Source organism: Puma concolor, chromosome B1, assembly GCF_028749965.1.
Source record: "Puma concolor isolate L17-30 chromosome B1, mPumCon1.1.hap2, whole genome shotgun sequence".
In the NCBI taxonomy this organism is placed as follows: Eukaryota; Metazoa; Chordata; class Mammalia; order Carnivora; family Felidae; genus Puma; species Puma concolor.
In genome coordinates, this window is record NC_141670.1 from 95,300,836 (window position 1) to 95,320,969 (window position 20,134).

Below are 20,134 nucleotides of genomic sequence, written 5' to 3' on the forward strand. Positions count from 1 at the left end.
AGAGTTCATAATAGTTCTACCACATGTAGCAACTGTGAAGAAAAGAACATTTGTGAACAGAGTGGACAGAAAAAGATTAAAGATATGCTTGAAAGCTAGTGCTGAGCAGCAAAAAAAGTTGGAAGGAAAAGAAATCCCTTCCACTTGTATCACACTCATATCTCCATTGGGAACTATTTCTCTTTCCAATACAGAATGCCTTACTCAGGGAAATACAATGAACCATTGTCAGTCTATTGATGTCTATTAATGGCAATTTCCTTTTCTGCCAAACACAAATTAAGCAATAAGGTAAGCTACTGGATCCTTTTTTTTTTTCTTTCTTTTTTTTTTTTTTTTTTAACATGAAGGTTATTGTCATATTGGTTTCCATACAACACCCAGGGCTCATCCCAACAGGTGCCCTTCTCAATGCCCATCACCCACTTTCCCGTCCCTCCTAACCCCCATCAACCCTCAGTTTATTATCGGTTTTTATTTTAAAAAAAAATTTTTTTTCAACATTTATTTTTAGGACAGAGAGAGACAGAGCATGAACGGGGGAGGGGCAGAGAGAGAGGGAGACAGAGAACCGGAAACAGGCTCCAGGCTCTGAGCCATCAGCCCAGAGCCTGACGCGGGGCTCGAACTCACGGACCGTGAGATCGTGACCTGGCTGAAGTCGGACACTTAACCGACTGCCCCACCCAGGCGCCCCTATTCTCAGTTTTTAAGAGTCTCTTATGGTTTGCCTCCCTCCCTCTCTTTTTGTTTTCCCTTCCCCTCCCCTATGGTCTTCTGTCAAGTTTCTCAGAATCCACATAAGAGTGAAAACATGGTATCTGTCTTTCTCTGTATGACTTATTTCACTTAGCATAATACTCTCCAGTTCCATCCACATTGCTACAAAAGGCCATATTTCATTCTTTCTCATTGCCAAGTGATATTCCATTAAGTATATAAACCACAATTTGTTTATCCATTCATCAGTTGATGGACATTTAGGCTCTTTCCATAATTTGGCTCTTGTTGAAAGTGCTGCTATAAACATTGGGGTACAAGTGCCCCTATGCATCAGTACTCCTGTATCCCTTGGGTAAATTCCTAGCAGTATGATTGCTGGGTCATAGGGTAGATCTATTTTTAATTTTTTGAGGAACCTCCACACTGCTTTCCAGAGCGGCTGCACCAGTTTGCATTCCCACCAACACTGCAAGAGGGTTCCCATTTCTCCACATCCTCGCCAACATCTACAGTCTCCTGATTTGTTCATTTTAGCCACTCTGACTGGCGTGAGGTGATACCTCAGTGTGGCTTTGATTTGTATTTCCCCCATGAGGAGTGATGTTGAGCATCTTTCCATGTGCCTGTTGGCCATCTGGATGTCTTCTTTAGAGAAGTGTCTACTCATGTCTTCTGCCTATTTCTTCACTAGATTATTTGTTTTTTTGGGTGTGGAGTTTGGTGAGCTCTTTATAGATTTTGGATACTAGCCCTTTGTCCGATATGTCATTTGCAAATATATTTTCCCATTCTGTCAGTTGCCTTTTAGTTTTGCTGATGTTTCCCTTGCAGTGAAGAAGCTTTTTATCTTCATGAGGTCCCAATAGTTCATTTTTGCTTTTAATTCCCTTGCCTTTGGAGATGTGGCAAGTAAGAAATTGCTGTGGCTGATGTCAGAGAGGTTTTTTTTTTCCTGCTTTCTCCTCTAGGGTTTTGATGGTTTCCTGTCTCACATTCAGGTCATTTATCCATTTTGAGTTTATTTTTGTGAATGGTGTAAGAAAGTGGTCTAGTTTCATTCTTCTGCATGTTGCTGTCCAGTTCTCCCATCATCATTTGTTAAAGAGACTGTCTTTTTTTTTCCATTGGATATTCTTTCCTGCTTTGTCAAAGATTAGTTGGCCATACATTTGTGGGTCCAATTCTGGAGTCTCTATTCTATTCCATTGGTCTCTGTGTCTGTTTTTGTGCCAATACCATGCCGTCTTGATGATTACAGCTTTGTAGTAGAGGCTAAAGTCTGGGATTGTGAGGCCTCCCTCTTTGGTCTTCTTCTTCAATATTTCTTAGCTATTCAGGGTCTTTTGTGGTTCCATACAAATTTTAGGATTGACTGTTCTAGCTTCGAGAAGAATGCTGGTGCAATTTTGATTGGGATTGCATTGAATGTGTAGATAGCTTTGGGTAGTATTGACATTTTAACAATATTTATTCTTCCAATCCATGAGCACAGAATATTTTTCCATTCATACCTGGATACTTTTTTCAATCTCAGGTATCTGAAGAGTCTTTCCAACTCCTAAAATTTCCTAGCCATGGGGAAATAGCAAAATGATGACCCTTAGATTCATGCACTAAAGGTCAGTCTGCTTTGGAACTGATGGTTACAGATTTTTCACATGGTTTGCCTGGAAGAGTCTCATCATTTTGACTCATTTCCTACCAGTATTTTCTCAAAATTTGCTTTAGTATACAAACAGAGTTTGTATTCTACTTACCAACACTGAAGGTGTATATTAAACCATTCAAATATGATTTCTTTGTTACCTCAACAAATGTTTGTTATTAGCTAAGAGCCCAAAGGTCTCTGTTGTGAGAAAGGACAGGAAAAAACAGAGACATTTAACTATAGAAAAGAAAAGAAAAAGAACAACTAAAAGAAGGAAGGAATCCAATAGTGTACAGAGAATATTCTAATAAAAACAATAACAACGACACACAAGCAAGGAAGCATTTACTGATTCATAGTTACCCGAAATTACAATTAATTTGCTTTGGTTTCCACGAAAATGCTAAAATAAGCATTAGAAGGTCAGGTTTCTATTCCAGTTTTATTGCTCACTAGTTATGTTATCTTTTAACATCACATACACAATTTAGTTACTGTCTCTTCAATAGTAAATATTAAGGTTGGATGAATTTAGTAATTTCCAAAACTAAAGAATGGAAAGGGCTCTTATAAAGTTTTAAATCTACCTGTGACAAATTTAGGAAGGTAAAAAAAATGGGGCTTTATTTTTATAAAGTTAAATATATAAGTTTAAGAAGTCTGATAGTAAAATTCTATCTTCCATATTATATTGAGGTTTATAAAATTTAAGATTAGGTTTGGCTGCAAGTAACCAACATGTTAAATTTGCAATATTTATTAGATATGTAAGTGGAGCTCTCAATAGGCAAATAAACATAGGTTTTTGTCATAAGTCATATGCTTCTAAAAATCACTCCATGTTCTATTTAGGTTTTTTTTTCCAACCTATACTCTAAAATGGACCCATCCTCACTGGCTCTTAGATTCCTAAAATTTGTATAGATGATTCACAAATAGAAGGAAAAGTTATTAAGTAATACAGGAACACTATATACTATTTTTTAATGATCGGTGAACCTAGTATGGTTTTCATGTTGGTGTATATAGAATATTTGTTGGTTGGCAGACTTTTCAGAAATAGACGATTTATTCAATTCTAATTAGAGGACACTGACATTAGCCTAGCTCCCTGAGATCCTAAACATAGTCTGAACCCTTCCCCTACTTTCAAGGACACTCTAAAACCCTACACAAATTCCACAAGTGTTAACAAATAGGCTTTTGACAATTTTATTCCCTTTATTCTACTTAGTGTCTATCCTGAGTAAAATAGAAGAGGGAAAATATTCTAAAGAGTGAAAATCCTTTAGAGTGTAGACAAACTGGCACCAAAGCTCTGCCCTAAGGCATGAGGAATTAATGTTCTCTCCTTTTCTGCTCTTAAACACAATAGCTAGATCTACTGCTACTTAAAACTACTCCTTGTGTGAGAATTACTATCTCTCTTCACTTTTTACCTCATATAACCAACCATTCATTAAACAATTATATACTCTATACTTATTATGTATTAGGCAATACCCTAAACATGAATGAAGAACAATATAGGTTTTCAAGGACCCTGAAGGCTACTGTGAGAAACAGACATTTCAAAAACTAAGACCTACTGAATATAGCCTTTAGCCACTAGAATTCAGTACTATGGAAATGCTCAGGAAGAATGGTTACTGGATGCACATTCTCAGATTCCCTCTATCAACTGCCTCTGCCTTTTTCTTCCTTACTACTTACTTGAAACAAATCACCCTTCCACCTTTAGATTTGGATGAAATGTCCTACTGCAGGGTATGCAATTTGGTTTTTTGTCCAACCTCTGAGATGGAAGATGATGCAATCTGGAGTGTTAGCTACCTGTGTCCTACTTTCACTAACACAAAAGAAAGAGTATACAGGGGCTGATTATACATCCCTCTGCCTTTTTCTCGTCCATGGCATACAGCTAGGTATATATTCTCCTTACAAACTTTCCCGGATAAGCTCACATGCTAAGCAAACATGCTGAGCTGCTGGGGACCAGCCTCCTGTTCCTTTCTGCAGTTCATACCAAGCAGGCAGATAAGGTTATAGCACCATGTTGCTGCATTTCCTTGCCTTTTTTCTCTTCATCTCTACCACCCTCACACTGCATTTCTCAAACAAACTATTAACACTTGAAACTGTGTCTCTGGCTCTGTTTCTGGAACACCTAGGACAATACACATGGTTAATTTTGCTTAAGGACAATCATGGTTTTATGATGTAAGAAGCTAACCTGTAGCTTGCCTAAAAGCTACATTAAAAAAAAGTGTTACTGGGGCGCCTGCGTGGCGCAGTCGGTTAAGCGTCCGACTTCAACCAGGTCACGATCTCACGGTCTGTGAGTTCGAGCCCCGCATCGGGCTCTGGGCTGATGGCTCAGAGCCTGGAGCCTGTTTCCGATTCTGTGTCTCCCTCTCTCTCCGCCCCTCCCCCGTTCATGCTCTGTCTCTCTCTGTCCCAAAAATAAACGTTGAAAAAAAAAAATTAAAAAAAAAAAAAGTGTTACAATATTGGCATCATTTTCAATCCAAAGAAGAATCTCATTCTTATAAAATCAAAGTAAGCCACATTCAAACAGCATATCTAGTAGGGCTCAATTATGGAACAAATCCCATTGAGGGCAGTATCTCTGCATATAGCTGTAAGGTTGTATTTTGCAGTCTCCCAATTTAGGAATTAAGTACAAGTACCGTATAAAATCCAGCCTCAATCATATTTTCTCAATAAGCCATTAGCCCTGATTTGGAGCTGTATCTTCTCAGATATATTTTATGAAATGCACTTGATATGGGTTATTCACAGCCCTATCTACAGGCTCACCTTTTATCTATCTGTATTGTTATATGAAAAATTAAACTTAAAATCACTGTGAAAAATAATTCCAAAGGGAAAAAAAGTCTTGTAATCTCATCATGTCATTAAAATTTGATCTAATATATTTATAAGATAGTCAAATGAAATGGAAATAACTTGTTATTGAAGAATGTAGCCACATACTTTAGTAAGAAGAATGAAAGAGAGAGATCCTCTCATCAAAATGTCTTTTAGAATTCTCCATAAAAGGATTCCTAACTCTAATGCTTACCAATACATAAACAGTTTATCATAGAATGTCCACCATATAACAAATACTTAATGGATGAATAAATAAAATTTGACAGATCAGTCTATAGTCCACTACATAATGCAGTATTTTTACAAAAAAAAAACTAGTTTTGTGGCATACCTATCTTACCAATTTAAAAAATTGCAAAAGTCTTTGTTGAAGTTTCTAGTAGTGTCAAATGACAAAACTAAAACAACTGAGTAACAAGTTCAAAGGAAAACAATCCATAAATAAAGGGAGTAGAGTGCCTCACAAGCAGTGAAACACTCTTCCTGAAGGATTCTGGGCAAGAGCGAGTTTTATAGAATGTGAGAAGAGACAGTGCAGAAACAGGGCATGATTGGCTAGAAGGTCAAGGATTTCCTTACAAGGCTAGCAGGTTCTATTTTCTAGGGTAAGCTACCTAAAGTTGAATTAGAGGAATTGGACAGATTGGTTGGTTTGTGTTAGGTTTCCTTGACAGGTGTTACCACAAAGTGCAAGCTGACATAGGTTTAGATGTGTGATGTGGGCCAGGCCACAAGAGTGGTCTCCATTTTTTGGATCCTGATATATGAATTCACTTTACCAGTAATAAGTAGCCTTCTTTCTACTGTTTCTGGCATTATAGACAAGTAGACAAACCTTTATAATTAAAAGACAATCCTGGAAAAATCACACCAGACACAACACTTCATATATTGTGTAGCTTGGCACGAAGTAAGATAGATATGCACTACACTGCATGCCTTAATTAGGTCAGCATACTTTGTTCCTCCAAGTTTAAGGCTATCTATAATTTCAGTTACATCAGTTCGTCCAGAATAGACCAGACTGTGAAAGACTGACTTTCATTAGTCAACTTAGAGAAAACTGACTATTAATCCTGTTAGGGCATACAGCTTTCTAGTAACTGAAACAGTTTCCACTCCTTTTCTTAGTAACAGGCTTTCTGGAAGGTGATGGAGAAATTAGAAGTTTATGTGACGTTTATGGAGTTAACTCATTGTGGTCATTTATCTGAAACAGTGAATATTCAAGAAGTAATTTCTGGATTATTCCAATTTTTAACTTTATTCTTAGGCTAGAATATTCTTACTTGCTGCCAGCTGGGAAAGTTGAGAAAATATTAAATAAAATATCTCTGAGATTATAGCAGGATTTCGAATAAAGAAGAATGATTGAATTACAAATGCATGGGGAGCAGTCTCTGCCAGTGGGTGGTATTTGTATTTTAAGAGACAACATTTCATGGATCATAGGTTCAAGCAAATACCCATTGTGCTAGACATTAACCACCACTTAGCAATAGTGATAGAGAAGTAGAAAACATCTGGTTGTGGATAATGAGCCAGAGCTTCTCAGCACCCTTGGATGCTAATAGCATTGGGCAAAGGTCATGGTAGAAGGCCATCTGGCTCCCTGTGTAAAGATATTTAGAGATCTTTCCTATCACTGCAAATCACCAGCATATTTATAAGACGCAGGTAAGAAAATCTACTGAGTAGTATATATTTAACCACCAATTTTAAGTATCTGATATTAGTATGTTTCATTACCACTGTTGCTACTAAATATTAGATTAGTATTACAAACTATTGAAACATGAACTGTGTCATGGTAATATAAAAATTCACAAAACTATATTATGAATACAAGAAAAATCATTGCTCACAGATTTGCGTTATGTAGGCAGAGGAGCTATTTGTAAAATTGTAATTTAGAAGAGAATTACTTTCAGTAAATATTATTTTGCCTTTCTGATTTTTCCTTAATTTTTACCTGCATCATATTTCTACCAAAAATTACTTAGTGGAAAACATATGCTATCATCCATATAACTGTAAATATTCATTTTCTTAACCAAAAGAAAATGTATGTAGCATCTACTACATATGAGATGGTATACCTGGCATTGAGAACTCAGCAAAATTAATGCTCTAAAGAACTGATGGGTTAGCTGTAGAAAAAGATTACAGAAATGTTTATAAAAGACTGTTTTGTAATGTAGTATAATGTATGCTTTCATAGAAACGTGCACTGGCCTTTATGGGAGAATGGTCATGGAAACTTTCACCAAAAAAATGTTACCCAGGATCGGTCTCACGTAATGAGTAGGCATTGACAAATATTCTTTGCTTGATCAAATTTTAGTCAGGCTCTTGAACCTTCTCCTAGGCCCATCTGTACACTTTCTTGTAAAATACAGTTTTAGAAAGCATCCTGAGAAGTCAGCTAAGCAAGAATACCCCTACCCTTGAAACAAATCATGCTTGTAATTAAAATTTCTCACTCCCCAGCCTTAGCATCTCATCACCCCTGGTCTTCCTTCAGTAGGAATTCTGTTAGGCAACTTTAGTAGACTCAGAAGGTACTATTCACAGAAAGTACTAAAAAAGTAATATAAGTGGCATTGTAAAAATGATTAATATACAACCGGAGGAATTTAAAATTAAGCTGTATTTAAATATAACTTGGGAAAACTAAAATGATATGGGTTCACTTCTTGATAATTTGAGGAATTTGAAAAATTAGATTAAAATGTGTATTTTTAAACTTAATACTAAACATTCCCATTAAACAAATACATTAAACAATACCATCTATGCCACATCAGAAAGTAAAGCCAAAGTAAAAGTGGTCTTTATAAGTAAATAGTAGATAGATGAAAAAAAAGGATAAAATAACAGAAATTACAAACTAAGGTAATAATAATAATTTATCTCAAAGTGATAAAATATAACCTTAATGTGTAAGAAACTGAATTCTCAGGAAAAGATAACAAACTAAAAGTTAGAATAAAACATATCCCCATCTAAAATGCATATATACGTATACGTGTGTGTGTGTATATATATATATATATGTATATGTATATATATGTATATGTATATGTATACATATATATGTGTATATACAAATATATAATCAACACATGAAACATAAAAGCAACCCTAAAGTTAAGAAAGAAGTCAGAGAAAATATGACATGCACGTGGGTTGAAATTCATTCACATACCAACTAGAGGAGCAGAAAAATATAGCTTCATCATTTTTTACATAATTTTTACAGAACCATTTACTACTTACTCCATAACCATGAGCTCTCCAACATTTCCCACTTTCTTCATTGTTAGGCAATCTCTGGGTCTAAACCTGGGAAATGGGTTATGAATGAAAGAACATTATATCATTTCTAAGCAGAAGCATGTAAAACTCATAATGTAATACCCCTTCCCTTCAACTCTTTCTTCTTCTGTTGTGTAATTCAAGATCATCATGGATCATATTTAATGAAGCTTGAGCTTCTGTCAATTTGGGTTCTTGATCAACTGTGTGAGGCATAGCTTCATTAATCTGTGATAGACACAAGGCATTAGCAAGATGTAAATTTCTGTTGTATTAAACCACTGATTTTTGTGGGTACCTTGTTTCATATACAGTAAAATCTAGTTTTTCCACAAAGGGCAGGATGATAAATATTTTAGATTTTGTGGGCTATTCAGTCTCTTTCTCAAATACTCAACCCTTCCTTTTTAGCACAAAAGCAGCTATACACAGTACATGAACAAATGAGTAGAGCTGCATTTCAATAAAACTTTATTTACATAAACAAGCAGTGGGCCAGATATGACCCCAGGATAAAGTTTGCTGACATCTGATCTGGACTACATAGATAATAAAGTAAAATGATCTTAATCATGAAATCTTACTTGCCAAATACCAGAAATGTAAGTTTTGGTTTTATATAGTTCAAAGTTTAAAGTCCTCTATTTTGGGGGCACCTGAGTGCCCAGTCCATTGAGCTTCCACCTTCAGATCAGGTCATGATCTCACAATTCATGAGTTTGAGTCCTGCATTGGGCCCTGGGCTGACAATTCAGAGCCTGGAGCCTACTTTGGATTCTGTGTCTCCCTCTCTCTCTGCCCCTCCCCTGCTGGCACTCTGTCTCTCAAAAATAAATGTTAATTTTTTTTTTCAGTGCTCTATCTTGATAGAAAACAAACAACCTCTCTTATTCACTTCATCTTACTCCTTCAGTCTTTCTCAAAAACACTGTCTGGTTGAATGAGGGTGGGGAAGTAGGTTAAATTATCTTGCACCGTCAATTGGTTGTGTTCTCTGTACTTCTTGATGCTGGGCAGTGTGCTGGCAGTTGATGCCACAGCTGGTATGTAATAACCTAATTATTTTCTGGATTGAACAGGATCTTGACACACACACACACACACACACACACACACACACACACACATGAATTTAGTTCCTAAAAGAAGCATGTAAAATATGATGTCATGCACAAGGGCAGTTGCATAAAATAAACAAATGAATAATTGTTCACCCTAAAGTATCACTAGTACAGCAAAGAAAATAAAAGAAAATAAACTATTGGTACTACATCAAAAGAAAGTTTCTGTACGGTGAAGGAAACAATCAATAAAACTAAAAGGCAACTTATTGAATGGGAAAAGATATTTGCAAATGGCATATCCAATAAAGGATTAGTATTCAAAATATATAAAGAAGGGACACAATTTAACACCCCCGCCAAAAAAATCCAACTTAAAATGGGCAGAAGAGACATGAACAGACATTTCTCCAAAGAAGACATAGAGATGGCCAAAAGACACATGGAAAGATATTTAACATCACTCATTGTGAGAAGTAAGTGAGATGATTCATTTTCAGAAATACCAAATAAAAGCTGTGCTGTCTAGTTAATAGGTTTACAATCTATTGGAAATATGTACAAAACCCGTTCCCCCCAACAATGGAGCCCCAGGCCCTTAGACACTTCACTTCGTGGTTCTTCTTCCCCTCTCCATTTCCCAGCTTATTTTTCGCTGGCTTTGCAATGAGCACGCACTAAAGAATTGAAGTCTCTGCATCACCTCAAGGAATGTACTTTTTGCCTTACATGGGCATAGGCAACTTCCAGGTAAGGCTGCAACCTCTGTATACTTAGCCAATGAGGAATCAGGGGAGTGACTTGCATGCTAGGAGATAAAATGCCTGCTGTAACCGCCCCAAGTGTGCCTGTCCATCAGACACCCACTTTTGCAAGAACATTGATTAAAGCCTCACTTCACTGTGCTCCAAGTCTCCACATCCCTCCTTTGATTGGGCCAGTGGGTTAATTTCTCACACTCATCATCAGGGAAATGCGAATCAAAACTACAATGAGATACCATTTCAGAATGGCTAAAATAAAAAACACAAGAAACAAGTATTGGTGAGGACATGGAGAAAAAGGAACTGTCATGGACTATTGGCAGGAATACAAGCTAGTGTAGCCACTGTGAGAAACAGTACTGACATTCTTCAAAATATCCTTGGTTTCAGAATTTTTGTTTGTTAATGTCCTATTAACCTTTTATATGACCACAATTTATGCTAAAGTCTTAACAATTGACACCAAAACCTTCTGTATACAATTCTTTCTTCTCCAACATAGTTTAATGATGACTAGCCATTTGTGACTACTTAAAATAATGAAAATTAAAGTTAGTTCTTCAGTTGTACTGACAACATTTTAAGTGTTCAGTAGACATGTGACTAGTGGCTAATATATTGGATGGTGAAGATACAGAATATTTACATGAATGTGGAAAGTTCTACTATATAGCACTGCTATAGACAAAACTTAATAGAATTGTCTACCATAAAGTAGATAATTCCTTGGTAAAGAGACCTTCTATTGCCTAGAAATAAATCTCTTGGTTTAAGAGATGAAAGGTCATGAGGGGAAATGATTTAATCAAATAAATTCACCATTTTATATATGCAAATTTTTTATGCAAACAACGTTATTCCTGACGCAAAAGATGCTACAAATTTTTACCTAGATCATAATATTCCTTATAAATGCAGTGAAAAGTTGTGTAGTGAGAAAAAAAATTGAATAGATAAAATTCTTTAAAATATACATTAAATATATCCTCTCCAATTTGAAGAGAAGGGATGTGACAGAGGCAGATAGGCAACCTGGTGGATAGTGTTAGTGAGCCAACACAAAAAGTATAGAGTCTCAAAGAAGAAAGATCCCTTCTGACGGAACAAATGCAATAAACTGTTACTGACCAGTAAGAACAACTTCTAATATTCGACTTTTTTTTTTCCCCTTGGTTTCCTGAAAGAAGCACTGGAAATGAGAGAATAAACCTGAAATTATAGCACAGAGCTAATTCTCTACAACAACAAACAGGAAATAAAGGAAGACAAAAGAAATGTGAAACAACGCAGGAATCACTTGAGGGAGAGAAGTTCCCAAGGACTTCTCTCAAGACATTTGGGAGTGGACTCCCAATGGACTCCCAAGACATTTGGAAAGTGCTACATGCCCCCAAACATTAATAATGACATATCCGAGGGACTCCTGGGTGGCTCAGTCGGTTAAGTGTCGGACTTCAGATCAGGTCATGATCTCCCAGCTCTGCAAATTCCAGCTCTGCATCAGACTCTGTGCTGACAGCTCAGAGCTTGGAGCCTGTTTTGGATTCTGTGCCTCCTCTCTCTCTCTGCCCCTCCCCTGCTTGCACTCTCTCTCCCTCTTTCTCTCTCTCTCTTTCAAAAATAAAGAAACATTTAAAAAAAAAGTGACATATCTGAAACCTATATATTGTGTGCTTGTTTTATTAATTAATTAATTAATTAATTAATTTCACAGGCCTGGAGAACAACTGAAACAGCTACTAGGTAGTAGTAGTTTAAATCTGTAAATAAATAGCCACAAATGCTGATGAACCTTTATCAGCATAAAAGATGGAAACTCAAAGACAACTGCCATGTAAAGGAGATACATACAATGTGTGGAGTTGTATGGGAATGTTAGTAAAATTAAACAAAAAATGAGCAGAAAATAAATTGTTGAAGCTGAGCTGTTGCTCTCCTCCCATTGTAACAGTGACTTCAGCTCAAGTCATGATCTTAAGGTTCATGAGTTAGAGCCCCACATTGGGTTCTGCGCTGACAGAGTGGAGCCTGCTTGGAATTCTCTTTCTCCTCGTTCTCTGCCCCTCCTCAACTCATGCTCTCTTGCTCTCAAAAATAAATGAACTTTAAAAAATAAAATAAAAATAACTTTTGCAAAACACAAAGTCCAGTATTTGGCATACAACACCCAAATAAATGTTAGTTTTCATGCTTCATTCCAAAACCTTTATTCCTACTGAGTTTCTTCCTTTCTTCCTACTTTCTCCCTCAGAACTTAGTCACACTTCTACTCTTAAAAGAAATCTTGATGCCTCAATCACTTTTGCCTTCCTGATAGATTTCATGAAGGGAACCCTGTCTTTTAACCCTCCTACATCCCTATGCTTTACCCACTTAAATCCAAACTCAAGCTCTGCCGTCCCTAGACTATGCCACACCACTGAAAATTCAGCTCTTATTAGTACATAGGTGAGTGTGCATAAGGACAATACTGATTTAAATTATTTTGATCCCATGTAAAATAGCATTTACTGATAAAAGTCCTTATGTTGCTCCGGTAAAGATTTACAAAATTACTTCCCCATTTAAATATCATTAAAATAAATGCATCTGCCTTTCTTCTATTTGCCAAGACAAAACATGAGGCTTAAAGAAATTTCATGCTTGAAAGACACATTATTTCTTAAATATTTGCTAAGATTTTTTTTTCCATAATTGACATTTCTGGGCAGCTATGTTGTCTTATGAAGCAATACCATTTGTTGTAAGCTATAATACATACTCCTTTAGCTATAATCATAAGACTTTTCAAACAATGAGCATCAGTTAAAGATGAACTTCTCAAGGATGTTCTTCATCATTTCAAAAAGGAACTGCTATTACGCATAAAAGTTCACAGCAATTTTTGTATGTCTTCAGAGTAAAAAGCTCTTTAAATGTGAGCCATCACTCTATTTTTTTTTTTATTTATTTTTAACGTTTATTTATTTTTGAGACAGAGAGAGACAGAGCATGAACAGGGGAGGGTCACAGAGAGGGAGACACAGAATCTGAAACAGGCTCCAGGCTCTGAGCTGTCAGCACAGAGCCCGACGCGGGGCTCGAACCCACGGACCGCGAGATCATGACCTGAGCCGAAGTGGGCCGCTTAACGACTGAGCCACCCAGGCGCCCCCATCACTCTATTTTTTAACATCTAGATTAGCTGCACAATTTTCACTTGACTGAAAATATAATTTTGCTTTTTAAAACTGTTGTATATATATTTGTAAAGTGTGTTAAATTACTGATTTCCCCGAAAATCTTCCTTCATTTGTCTGACATAAAAAAGATTAAAATCAACTGCCTAGGCAGTTATTTTAGATTATTTTAAATTGCAAAATTAGAATATAAAAGTATTTGTGTAAGGGAAATATTCATCTTAAGCTTAAGTTATGTAACATGCATTCATGATGAAGACACGTTCATGAAATAGTTTGTAACCAAGTGTAAAAGGAATAATGAAATCTGGAGAATTGAATTAGGGAGAGGGAGTGGGAACCTACCTGTTGATTGGAAGAGAAAACTTAAACGTGAGCAATAAAAATAGATCATCTTAAGTTCAAATCTGACCAAGCAGCACTATATTTTTCTCGTACTTGGAGTTCGTCAAAAGCAAGGAAAGCTCTTGGCCAGCGCGAGAGAGACGCCGTCGGCATGGGCGGACCAAAGCGGGAAGAGACCGGAGAAGCCAAGCGGGCGGGAGGTGGAAGCCGCCGCGACGGAGACGGCGACGGCGGCGGCAGACCACATCCGCGCATGCGCTCAGCTTCCGCAGCCGCGGCGGGGCTGCTTTCTTCATGGCTCCTCTGCTCCCTCCCGCCCAGAGTCTGCTGCCACCGCCTCCAGGCGCCTCCTTCCCACCCACCGTGCCCCCTCTCAGCGTCAGGTGAAGGGGGAGAACAGTAAGGTGGGCATTTCAGAATAAATATAACATAAATTTCACATTAGCTTTAAGAATACACTTGGCATGTTTGGGGAAAATTTGATTCCATTGATCTGCAGGACCACATAGAGGATGGGACATTGACAGAATTTAAGAAGCATGTCAGACTAAACTGTTATTAAAGACTGATCTAGATGCTCTCAGGCATACAAATTGGAACAGGAAAGATCAAAAGTCAGACTATTCAAAGAGCCTTTTCAGCAATCCAGGCAAGGAGTAATGAGTTGATAAGCAACACAATGACATTGAGAATTGGGAAAAATTGATTGAGAGACTTTCTGAAAAAATAGTAAACTAAGTGTCTTGGTTGGCTACTTGTAGAAAGGACCAGGGAAAATTCAACTTTATTTGGCAATGTCTAACTTTAGGATATATAATGGTATATAAATGGGGACATGAGATAGAGCTATTCCTTTTGAGAGAAAGGTGTTTATCTTGTTTAATACATAATGAATTTGAAATGATATGGGGGCATTTTCAAGAAAGTGTCCAATAAGTAGAATGTGAAGAAGAAACTCCAGACCACGCGTCTGTTTGTGTTGAAGTGTACTATGGAAGGAAATGATGGTTGAAGAGAAAATGAAAAGTTAATGGAGAATATAAAGTAATTAGCCATTTTCCCACAGGAAGCAGAGAGGACTTAATCACATACATTGGCAGTTAGCCCTGAAAAACCAAAAGACAATGCCATTTGTAGATTTATACTTATAGGAAACTGCCAAACTGTCTTACAGAGTGGATGTATCATTTTACATTCCTGCCAGCAATGAATTCCTATTGCTACATATCCTTGTCTGCGTTTGGTGTTGTCAGTGTTTTGGATTTTGCTCACTCTAATAGGTGTGTATCTCATGGTTTTTCTAAACTTCATTTCCCTGGTGCTTTATAACGTGAATCATCTTTCCATACGTTTATTTGCCATCTATATACCATTGTTGGTGATGGGTCTGTTCAGGTCTTATTTTTTAACCTACTTGTTTCTTTTAATACTGTTGTGTTTTAAGAGTTCTTTGTGTTATTTTGAACAATAGTCCTTCATCATATATGCTTGTTGTAAATGTTTTCTCTCAGTGTGGCTCGTCTTCCATTCCCCTAATAGTGTCTTCCCACAGAGAAGAAGTTTTTAATTTTAATAAAGTCAAGCTTATCAACTTTTTTTGTTTTGTGAGTCATACTTTTGGTTGTATATAAAAAGTTGTTGCCAAGCTCTAGATTTTCTTTTATGTTGTCTGCTAAGAATTTTATAGTTTTGCATTTTACATTAATGTCTAGGATTCATTTTAAGTTAATTTTCGTTTTAAGTTTTTTTGTGTTTTGTTTTGTTTTTTGTTTTTTGCATGTGGATATCCAGTTGTTCATAACTATTTGTTGAAGACTATCCTTTCTTCATTATATTGGCTTTGCTGCTATACCAAAGGAGTGGGTCTTTTTCTGGGCTCTTCTGCATCGATCTCTTTGTTCTTTTGCCAGTACCGCACTGCCTTGATTACTATAGCTTTATAGTAAATTCTAAAGTCAAGCAGTATCAGTCTCAGACTTTTTTTTTTTTAATTTTTTTTAACGATTATTTATTTTTGAGACAGAGAGAGACAGAGCATGAACGGGGGAGGGGCAGAGAGAGAGGGAGACACAGAATCAGAAGCAGGCTCCAGGCTCTGAGCCATCAGCCCAGAGCCGGATGCGGGGCTCGAACTCACGGACCGTGAGATCGTGACCTGAGCCGAAGTCGGAGGCTCAACCGACTGAGCCACCCAGGCACCCCTCAGTCTCAGACTTTATCCAACTTCAGTATTGTGTTTGCTATTCTGCATCTTTTGTGTTTCCATATAAACTTCACATCAGTTTGTTGACATCCACAAAATTATCTGCTGAGATTTTGACTGGACTTGTACTAAATCTATAGATATTACACATTTTTAATTCCCATACCAAGTTTAATTGATTCATATCTTAATTTTGGGATTTATTTATTTGGATTTATTCATCATAAGGGCAGAAAAACCATTATAAAGTTTTCCATCATTCAACTGACATCAAGTTAGCTAACGAGTTTGCATAGATAGATAAGACACCATTTATCAGGGAATTTATTTCTTTTATCATCATTTAAAAGTTACTTTTTCTTGTAGGACTGGTACTTAATTATATCTCTCTCTGATTTTACATTTTTGGGATGTATTTATAATATAGCTGTGTTGGCTTGAATAATAGCCTTTCAACAATATTTACGTCCTAATCCCCAAACCTGTGAATAAGTTACATACATTGCCAAAGGACTTGCAAACATGATTAAGAATTTTGACATAGGGAGATTATCCTATGTTATCTAAGTGAGACCAATGTAATCACAAGTAACCTTATAAGAGGGAGGCAGGATGATCACAGACTTTGAAGGTGACATAATAATGGAAACAGAGAGCAGAGGGATATAGAGAGAGACATAAGAATGAAACAGTGGTCAGAGAGAGGATGCTATCTGTTGGATCTGACAATGGAGGAAGGGGACATGAGCCAGAGGATGCAGGCAGCCTCTAGAAGCTAGAGAAGGCAAGGAAATAATTTAGATCCTTTAGCTTCCATAGCAATGGGTTTGCATCAGCCTTGATTTTCAGCCTTTGAAACAGATTTCTGACTTCCAGTCTGCAGAAATGTGAGATAATAGATGTGTATTGTTTTTAACCATTAAGTAGTCCACTGTATCTTCTTCGATCTTCTTCTGTTTAAACTGTCCTTACTGGATTATTTGTATCATGTGTTGTTAATAAGTTTTATCATAAATAACTGGAAGCAAAATCCAACCATCTCTCTCCATATGTGTACATGTATGTGTATATATACATACATCTATGTTTTGATATGCAATTATGTATATGTACAAATATACATATATACTGACCTACATATGTATAGCTACACATATAGCAAAACTAGAAAAAGAAACGCGAAATTTCATTTAGTCAACTATTGTCTTATTTGAATATATTCTGTAACTCAGACTTCCAGTATATCATTTCTCAGTGATCTGAGAAATCTCAGGTATTACTTGAAATTTAATTGTATGTTTTTTGAATTCATTTCAGCTTAGTAAAAAATTTTGAACATAAATCTATGCTTAATCCAATATTAATTTCAAGCTGGTGGTTCAATTTATTATTATATGTGCAAAGCATGTTTTAACAAGACTAAAATGAAAAATAGGTTGATATATTTCAGTATGAATTTGAATGGAGAAGTAATTCATTCTCAAATGTCCCTAGATTTTTTTTAACACAGTAAAATAATTTTAATACAGTTTATAAAATGTAATAAAACTTCATTGAAAATAAAATTATTGAAGAAATGGGACTTTATTTGAATTAGTCCATCATAAATAATAGATTCACATTCTCACTAGCATTTAAAACCTTTTGATACATGTGCATATATATAAGTATTTATATATATTATATACATAGTTAAATATATATAATTTACTAAGTTATTATTTTCTTATAATTTCCAAAAATCATATTAAATCTGTTTACTTTAAATTATTAAGAAGTTTGATAGTGATTTTTCCAATAAATTTTCTGTCTGTGTATTATTTTAAGATATAATTTCTCTGAAATTTACTTTAGAAAAAGAGTATTCGATCTGGTAGCTGCAACAAACTTACACCCAACTGTATACAGCTCTACAACTATGACAAAAATTAAGATTAATTTTTGTCCTTGTATAACTATTAAAGAATTCTTGTACATATAAAAGATATGGTGATAGTTGCACTATTGATTCCAAAGTAAAAACTTTTAATGTTTGCTCATTAATTATGCTGTTTGCCAAAGGTTTTTTTTTTTTTTAAAGGATGTTCCTTTGTTAGAATAAATAGTGCATTGCCAAAATAACCTTTTTCTTGCTGTGAGTACTGGGGTTAATGACTAAATACTGTGATCTTCTGCACAGCATTGTCTTTGACTCAGGGAAGTTGCCTTGCCTAGAGAAATATAAGATATTATACTCCCTTTGGTGATAGACAACCGAATAATACGAAGCTTGAAGCCCAGCCATCTTGTTTCAAGGTAGAAAAATTGGTTTTGCTATTTATATTACAGAAGCTACCTGTTAATGACATTAAAATTAACTTTTGCCAAATATCTCATTTTTGCTTAGTCCTTTCCCTAGCCTTTGTTTCTGTCTCCTTTACAGTATTTTCTGGAAGAACAGATTTTCAAAAAAAGCATATATATATGTGTCTCTATCTCAGGGATTCTAGGTCCTTCTCAGGAACCTGACCTAAGACAACGTCTATTTCTTATTTACTACGATTTTGCATTATGAATAGATGGTGGGTGTATGTATTTCCTGGCCTGATCCATGGTGATAATTACATTGTTTTACTCCTTTTTTATTTTAAAGGAGTTCACAACATTTTAATTTTTATGTAGGTTTATTTACAGCAAAAGTAGAGGACACTGTTGAAAAGGATCACACAAGCAGACAGGGTATACTGCTATGGAGTATTTTACTCATTTTGAATAACTGAAACAAGTATTTGAGTGTGTTGATTGATTTTTAGATGGTAAAGAACCTTTTATTCCAGGTATTAATCCAATTTGGTCATTGTTTTAGTCCATTTGGGCTGACATAACAAAATAGTATAGATTGGGTGGCTTTTAAACAACAGAGGGGCGCCTGGGTGGCGCAGTCGGTTAAGCGTCCGACTTCAGCCAGGTCACGATCTCGCGGTCCGGGAGTTCGAGCCCCGCATCAGGCTCTGGGCTGATGGCTCAGAGCCTGGAGCCTGTTTCCGATTCTGTGTCTCCCTCTCTCTCTGCTCCTCCCCCGTTCATGCTCTGTCTCTCTCTGTCCCAAAAATAAATAAACGTTGAAAAAAAAAATTTTAAAAAAAAATAAACAACAGAAATGTATTTTCCAGTTCTGGAAGCTGGTAAGCCCAAGATCAACTTGTATGTTTTATAAATGATGACCTTAGTATTTAATTGATGTTTTTAGTAGGACTTAGTAGTTTCTATATTTTTTAATTTAAATCTATAATTTTTCTGTTTCCTATTTTTCTCACCTATTTTATATTGATCTCTTGTTTTTTGCCTTCTTTTGGATGGCTTTCTTTTTTACTATTCCATTTTTATACTCATTTCCTTGCTAGTTACACATTTTCGTAATCTTCCTTTAATATTACACTGAAGATTGAAATATTTGTCCCACTTATTAAAATCCATAAAATTAGGACTTTTTAATCACTTTTAGAATATGCTAGAATTTTAAAACATTTTAAATATATTTTCGCCACTTCCTCCTGCTCAGCATCTCAGACTTTTCTACAGAAATTTTAGAATTGGCAATGCCTTAATGTTGTGCTATCTCATACAATAGCCACCATTCACATATGGGTACTAAGCACTTGAAATACAGCTGAAATGGAATGTGCTTTAAGAGTGAAATGCACACATTTCACTTTGAAGACTTTCTGAAGACTTAATACACACAAATATTTTTTCTGGCTTTTCCTGGTGGTTGAATCAGGGATGTTGATCAGAAACCTGGAAACCCATTGGTGTCTTAACCAGATGTTTCTAGACTGGAAATGTTTGAAATGTGTAAATATTTTTAAATAATACTAAATAAGCATGAGCCACAAAGTTTAAAGCCACAAGTTTTAAAAATTATTTTTAAAGCTTACATAGGTATGTGCAATAGGTTATAATAAATAATTTTTAAATAATAAAAATGTTTGTCTAGGAAAGATTCCAACATACTTCAG

The 20,134-nt window shown here is 35.9% G+C and overlaps 1 long non-coding RNA gene across 1 annotated transcript in view; it reads left to right on the forward strand.

The window, feature by feature from the left end:
- Positions 1-14,117: 14,117 nt before the first annotated feature.
- The window catches only part of LOC147581765 (uncharacterized), a 138,414-nt gene continuing 132,397 nt past the window's right edge, over positions 14,118-20,134 (forward strand). Inside the window, exons 1-2 of the long non-coding RNA XR_015249753.1 lie at positions 14,118-14,337; positions 18,316-18,431. This is a non-coding gene — a long non-coding RNA (uncharacterized LOC147581765). The remainder of the gene's footprint in view (positions 14,338-18,315; positions 18,432-20,134) is intronic.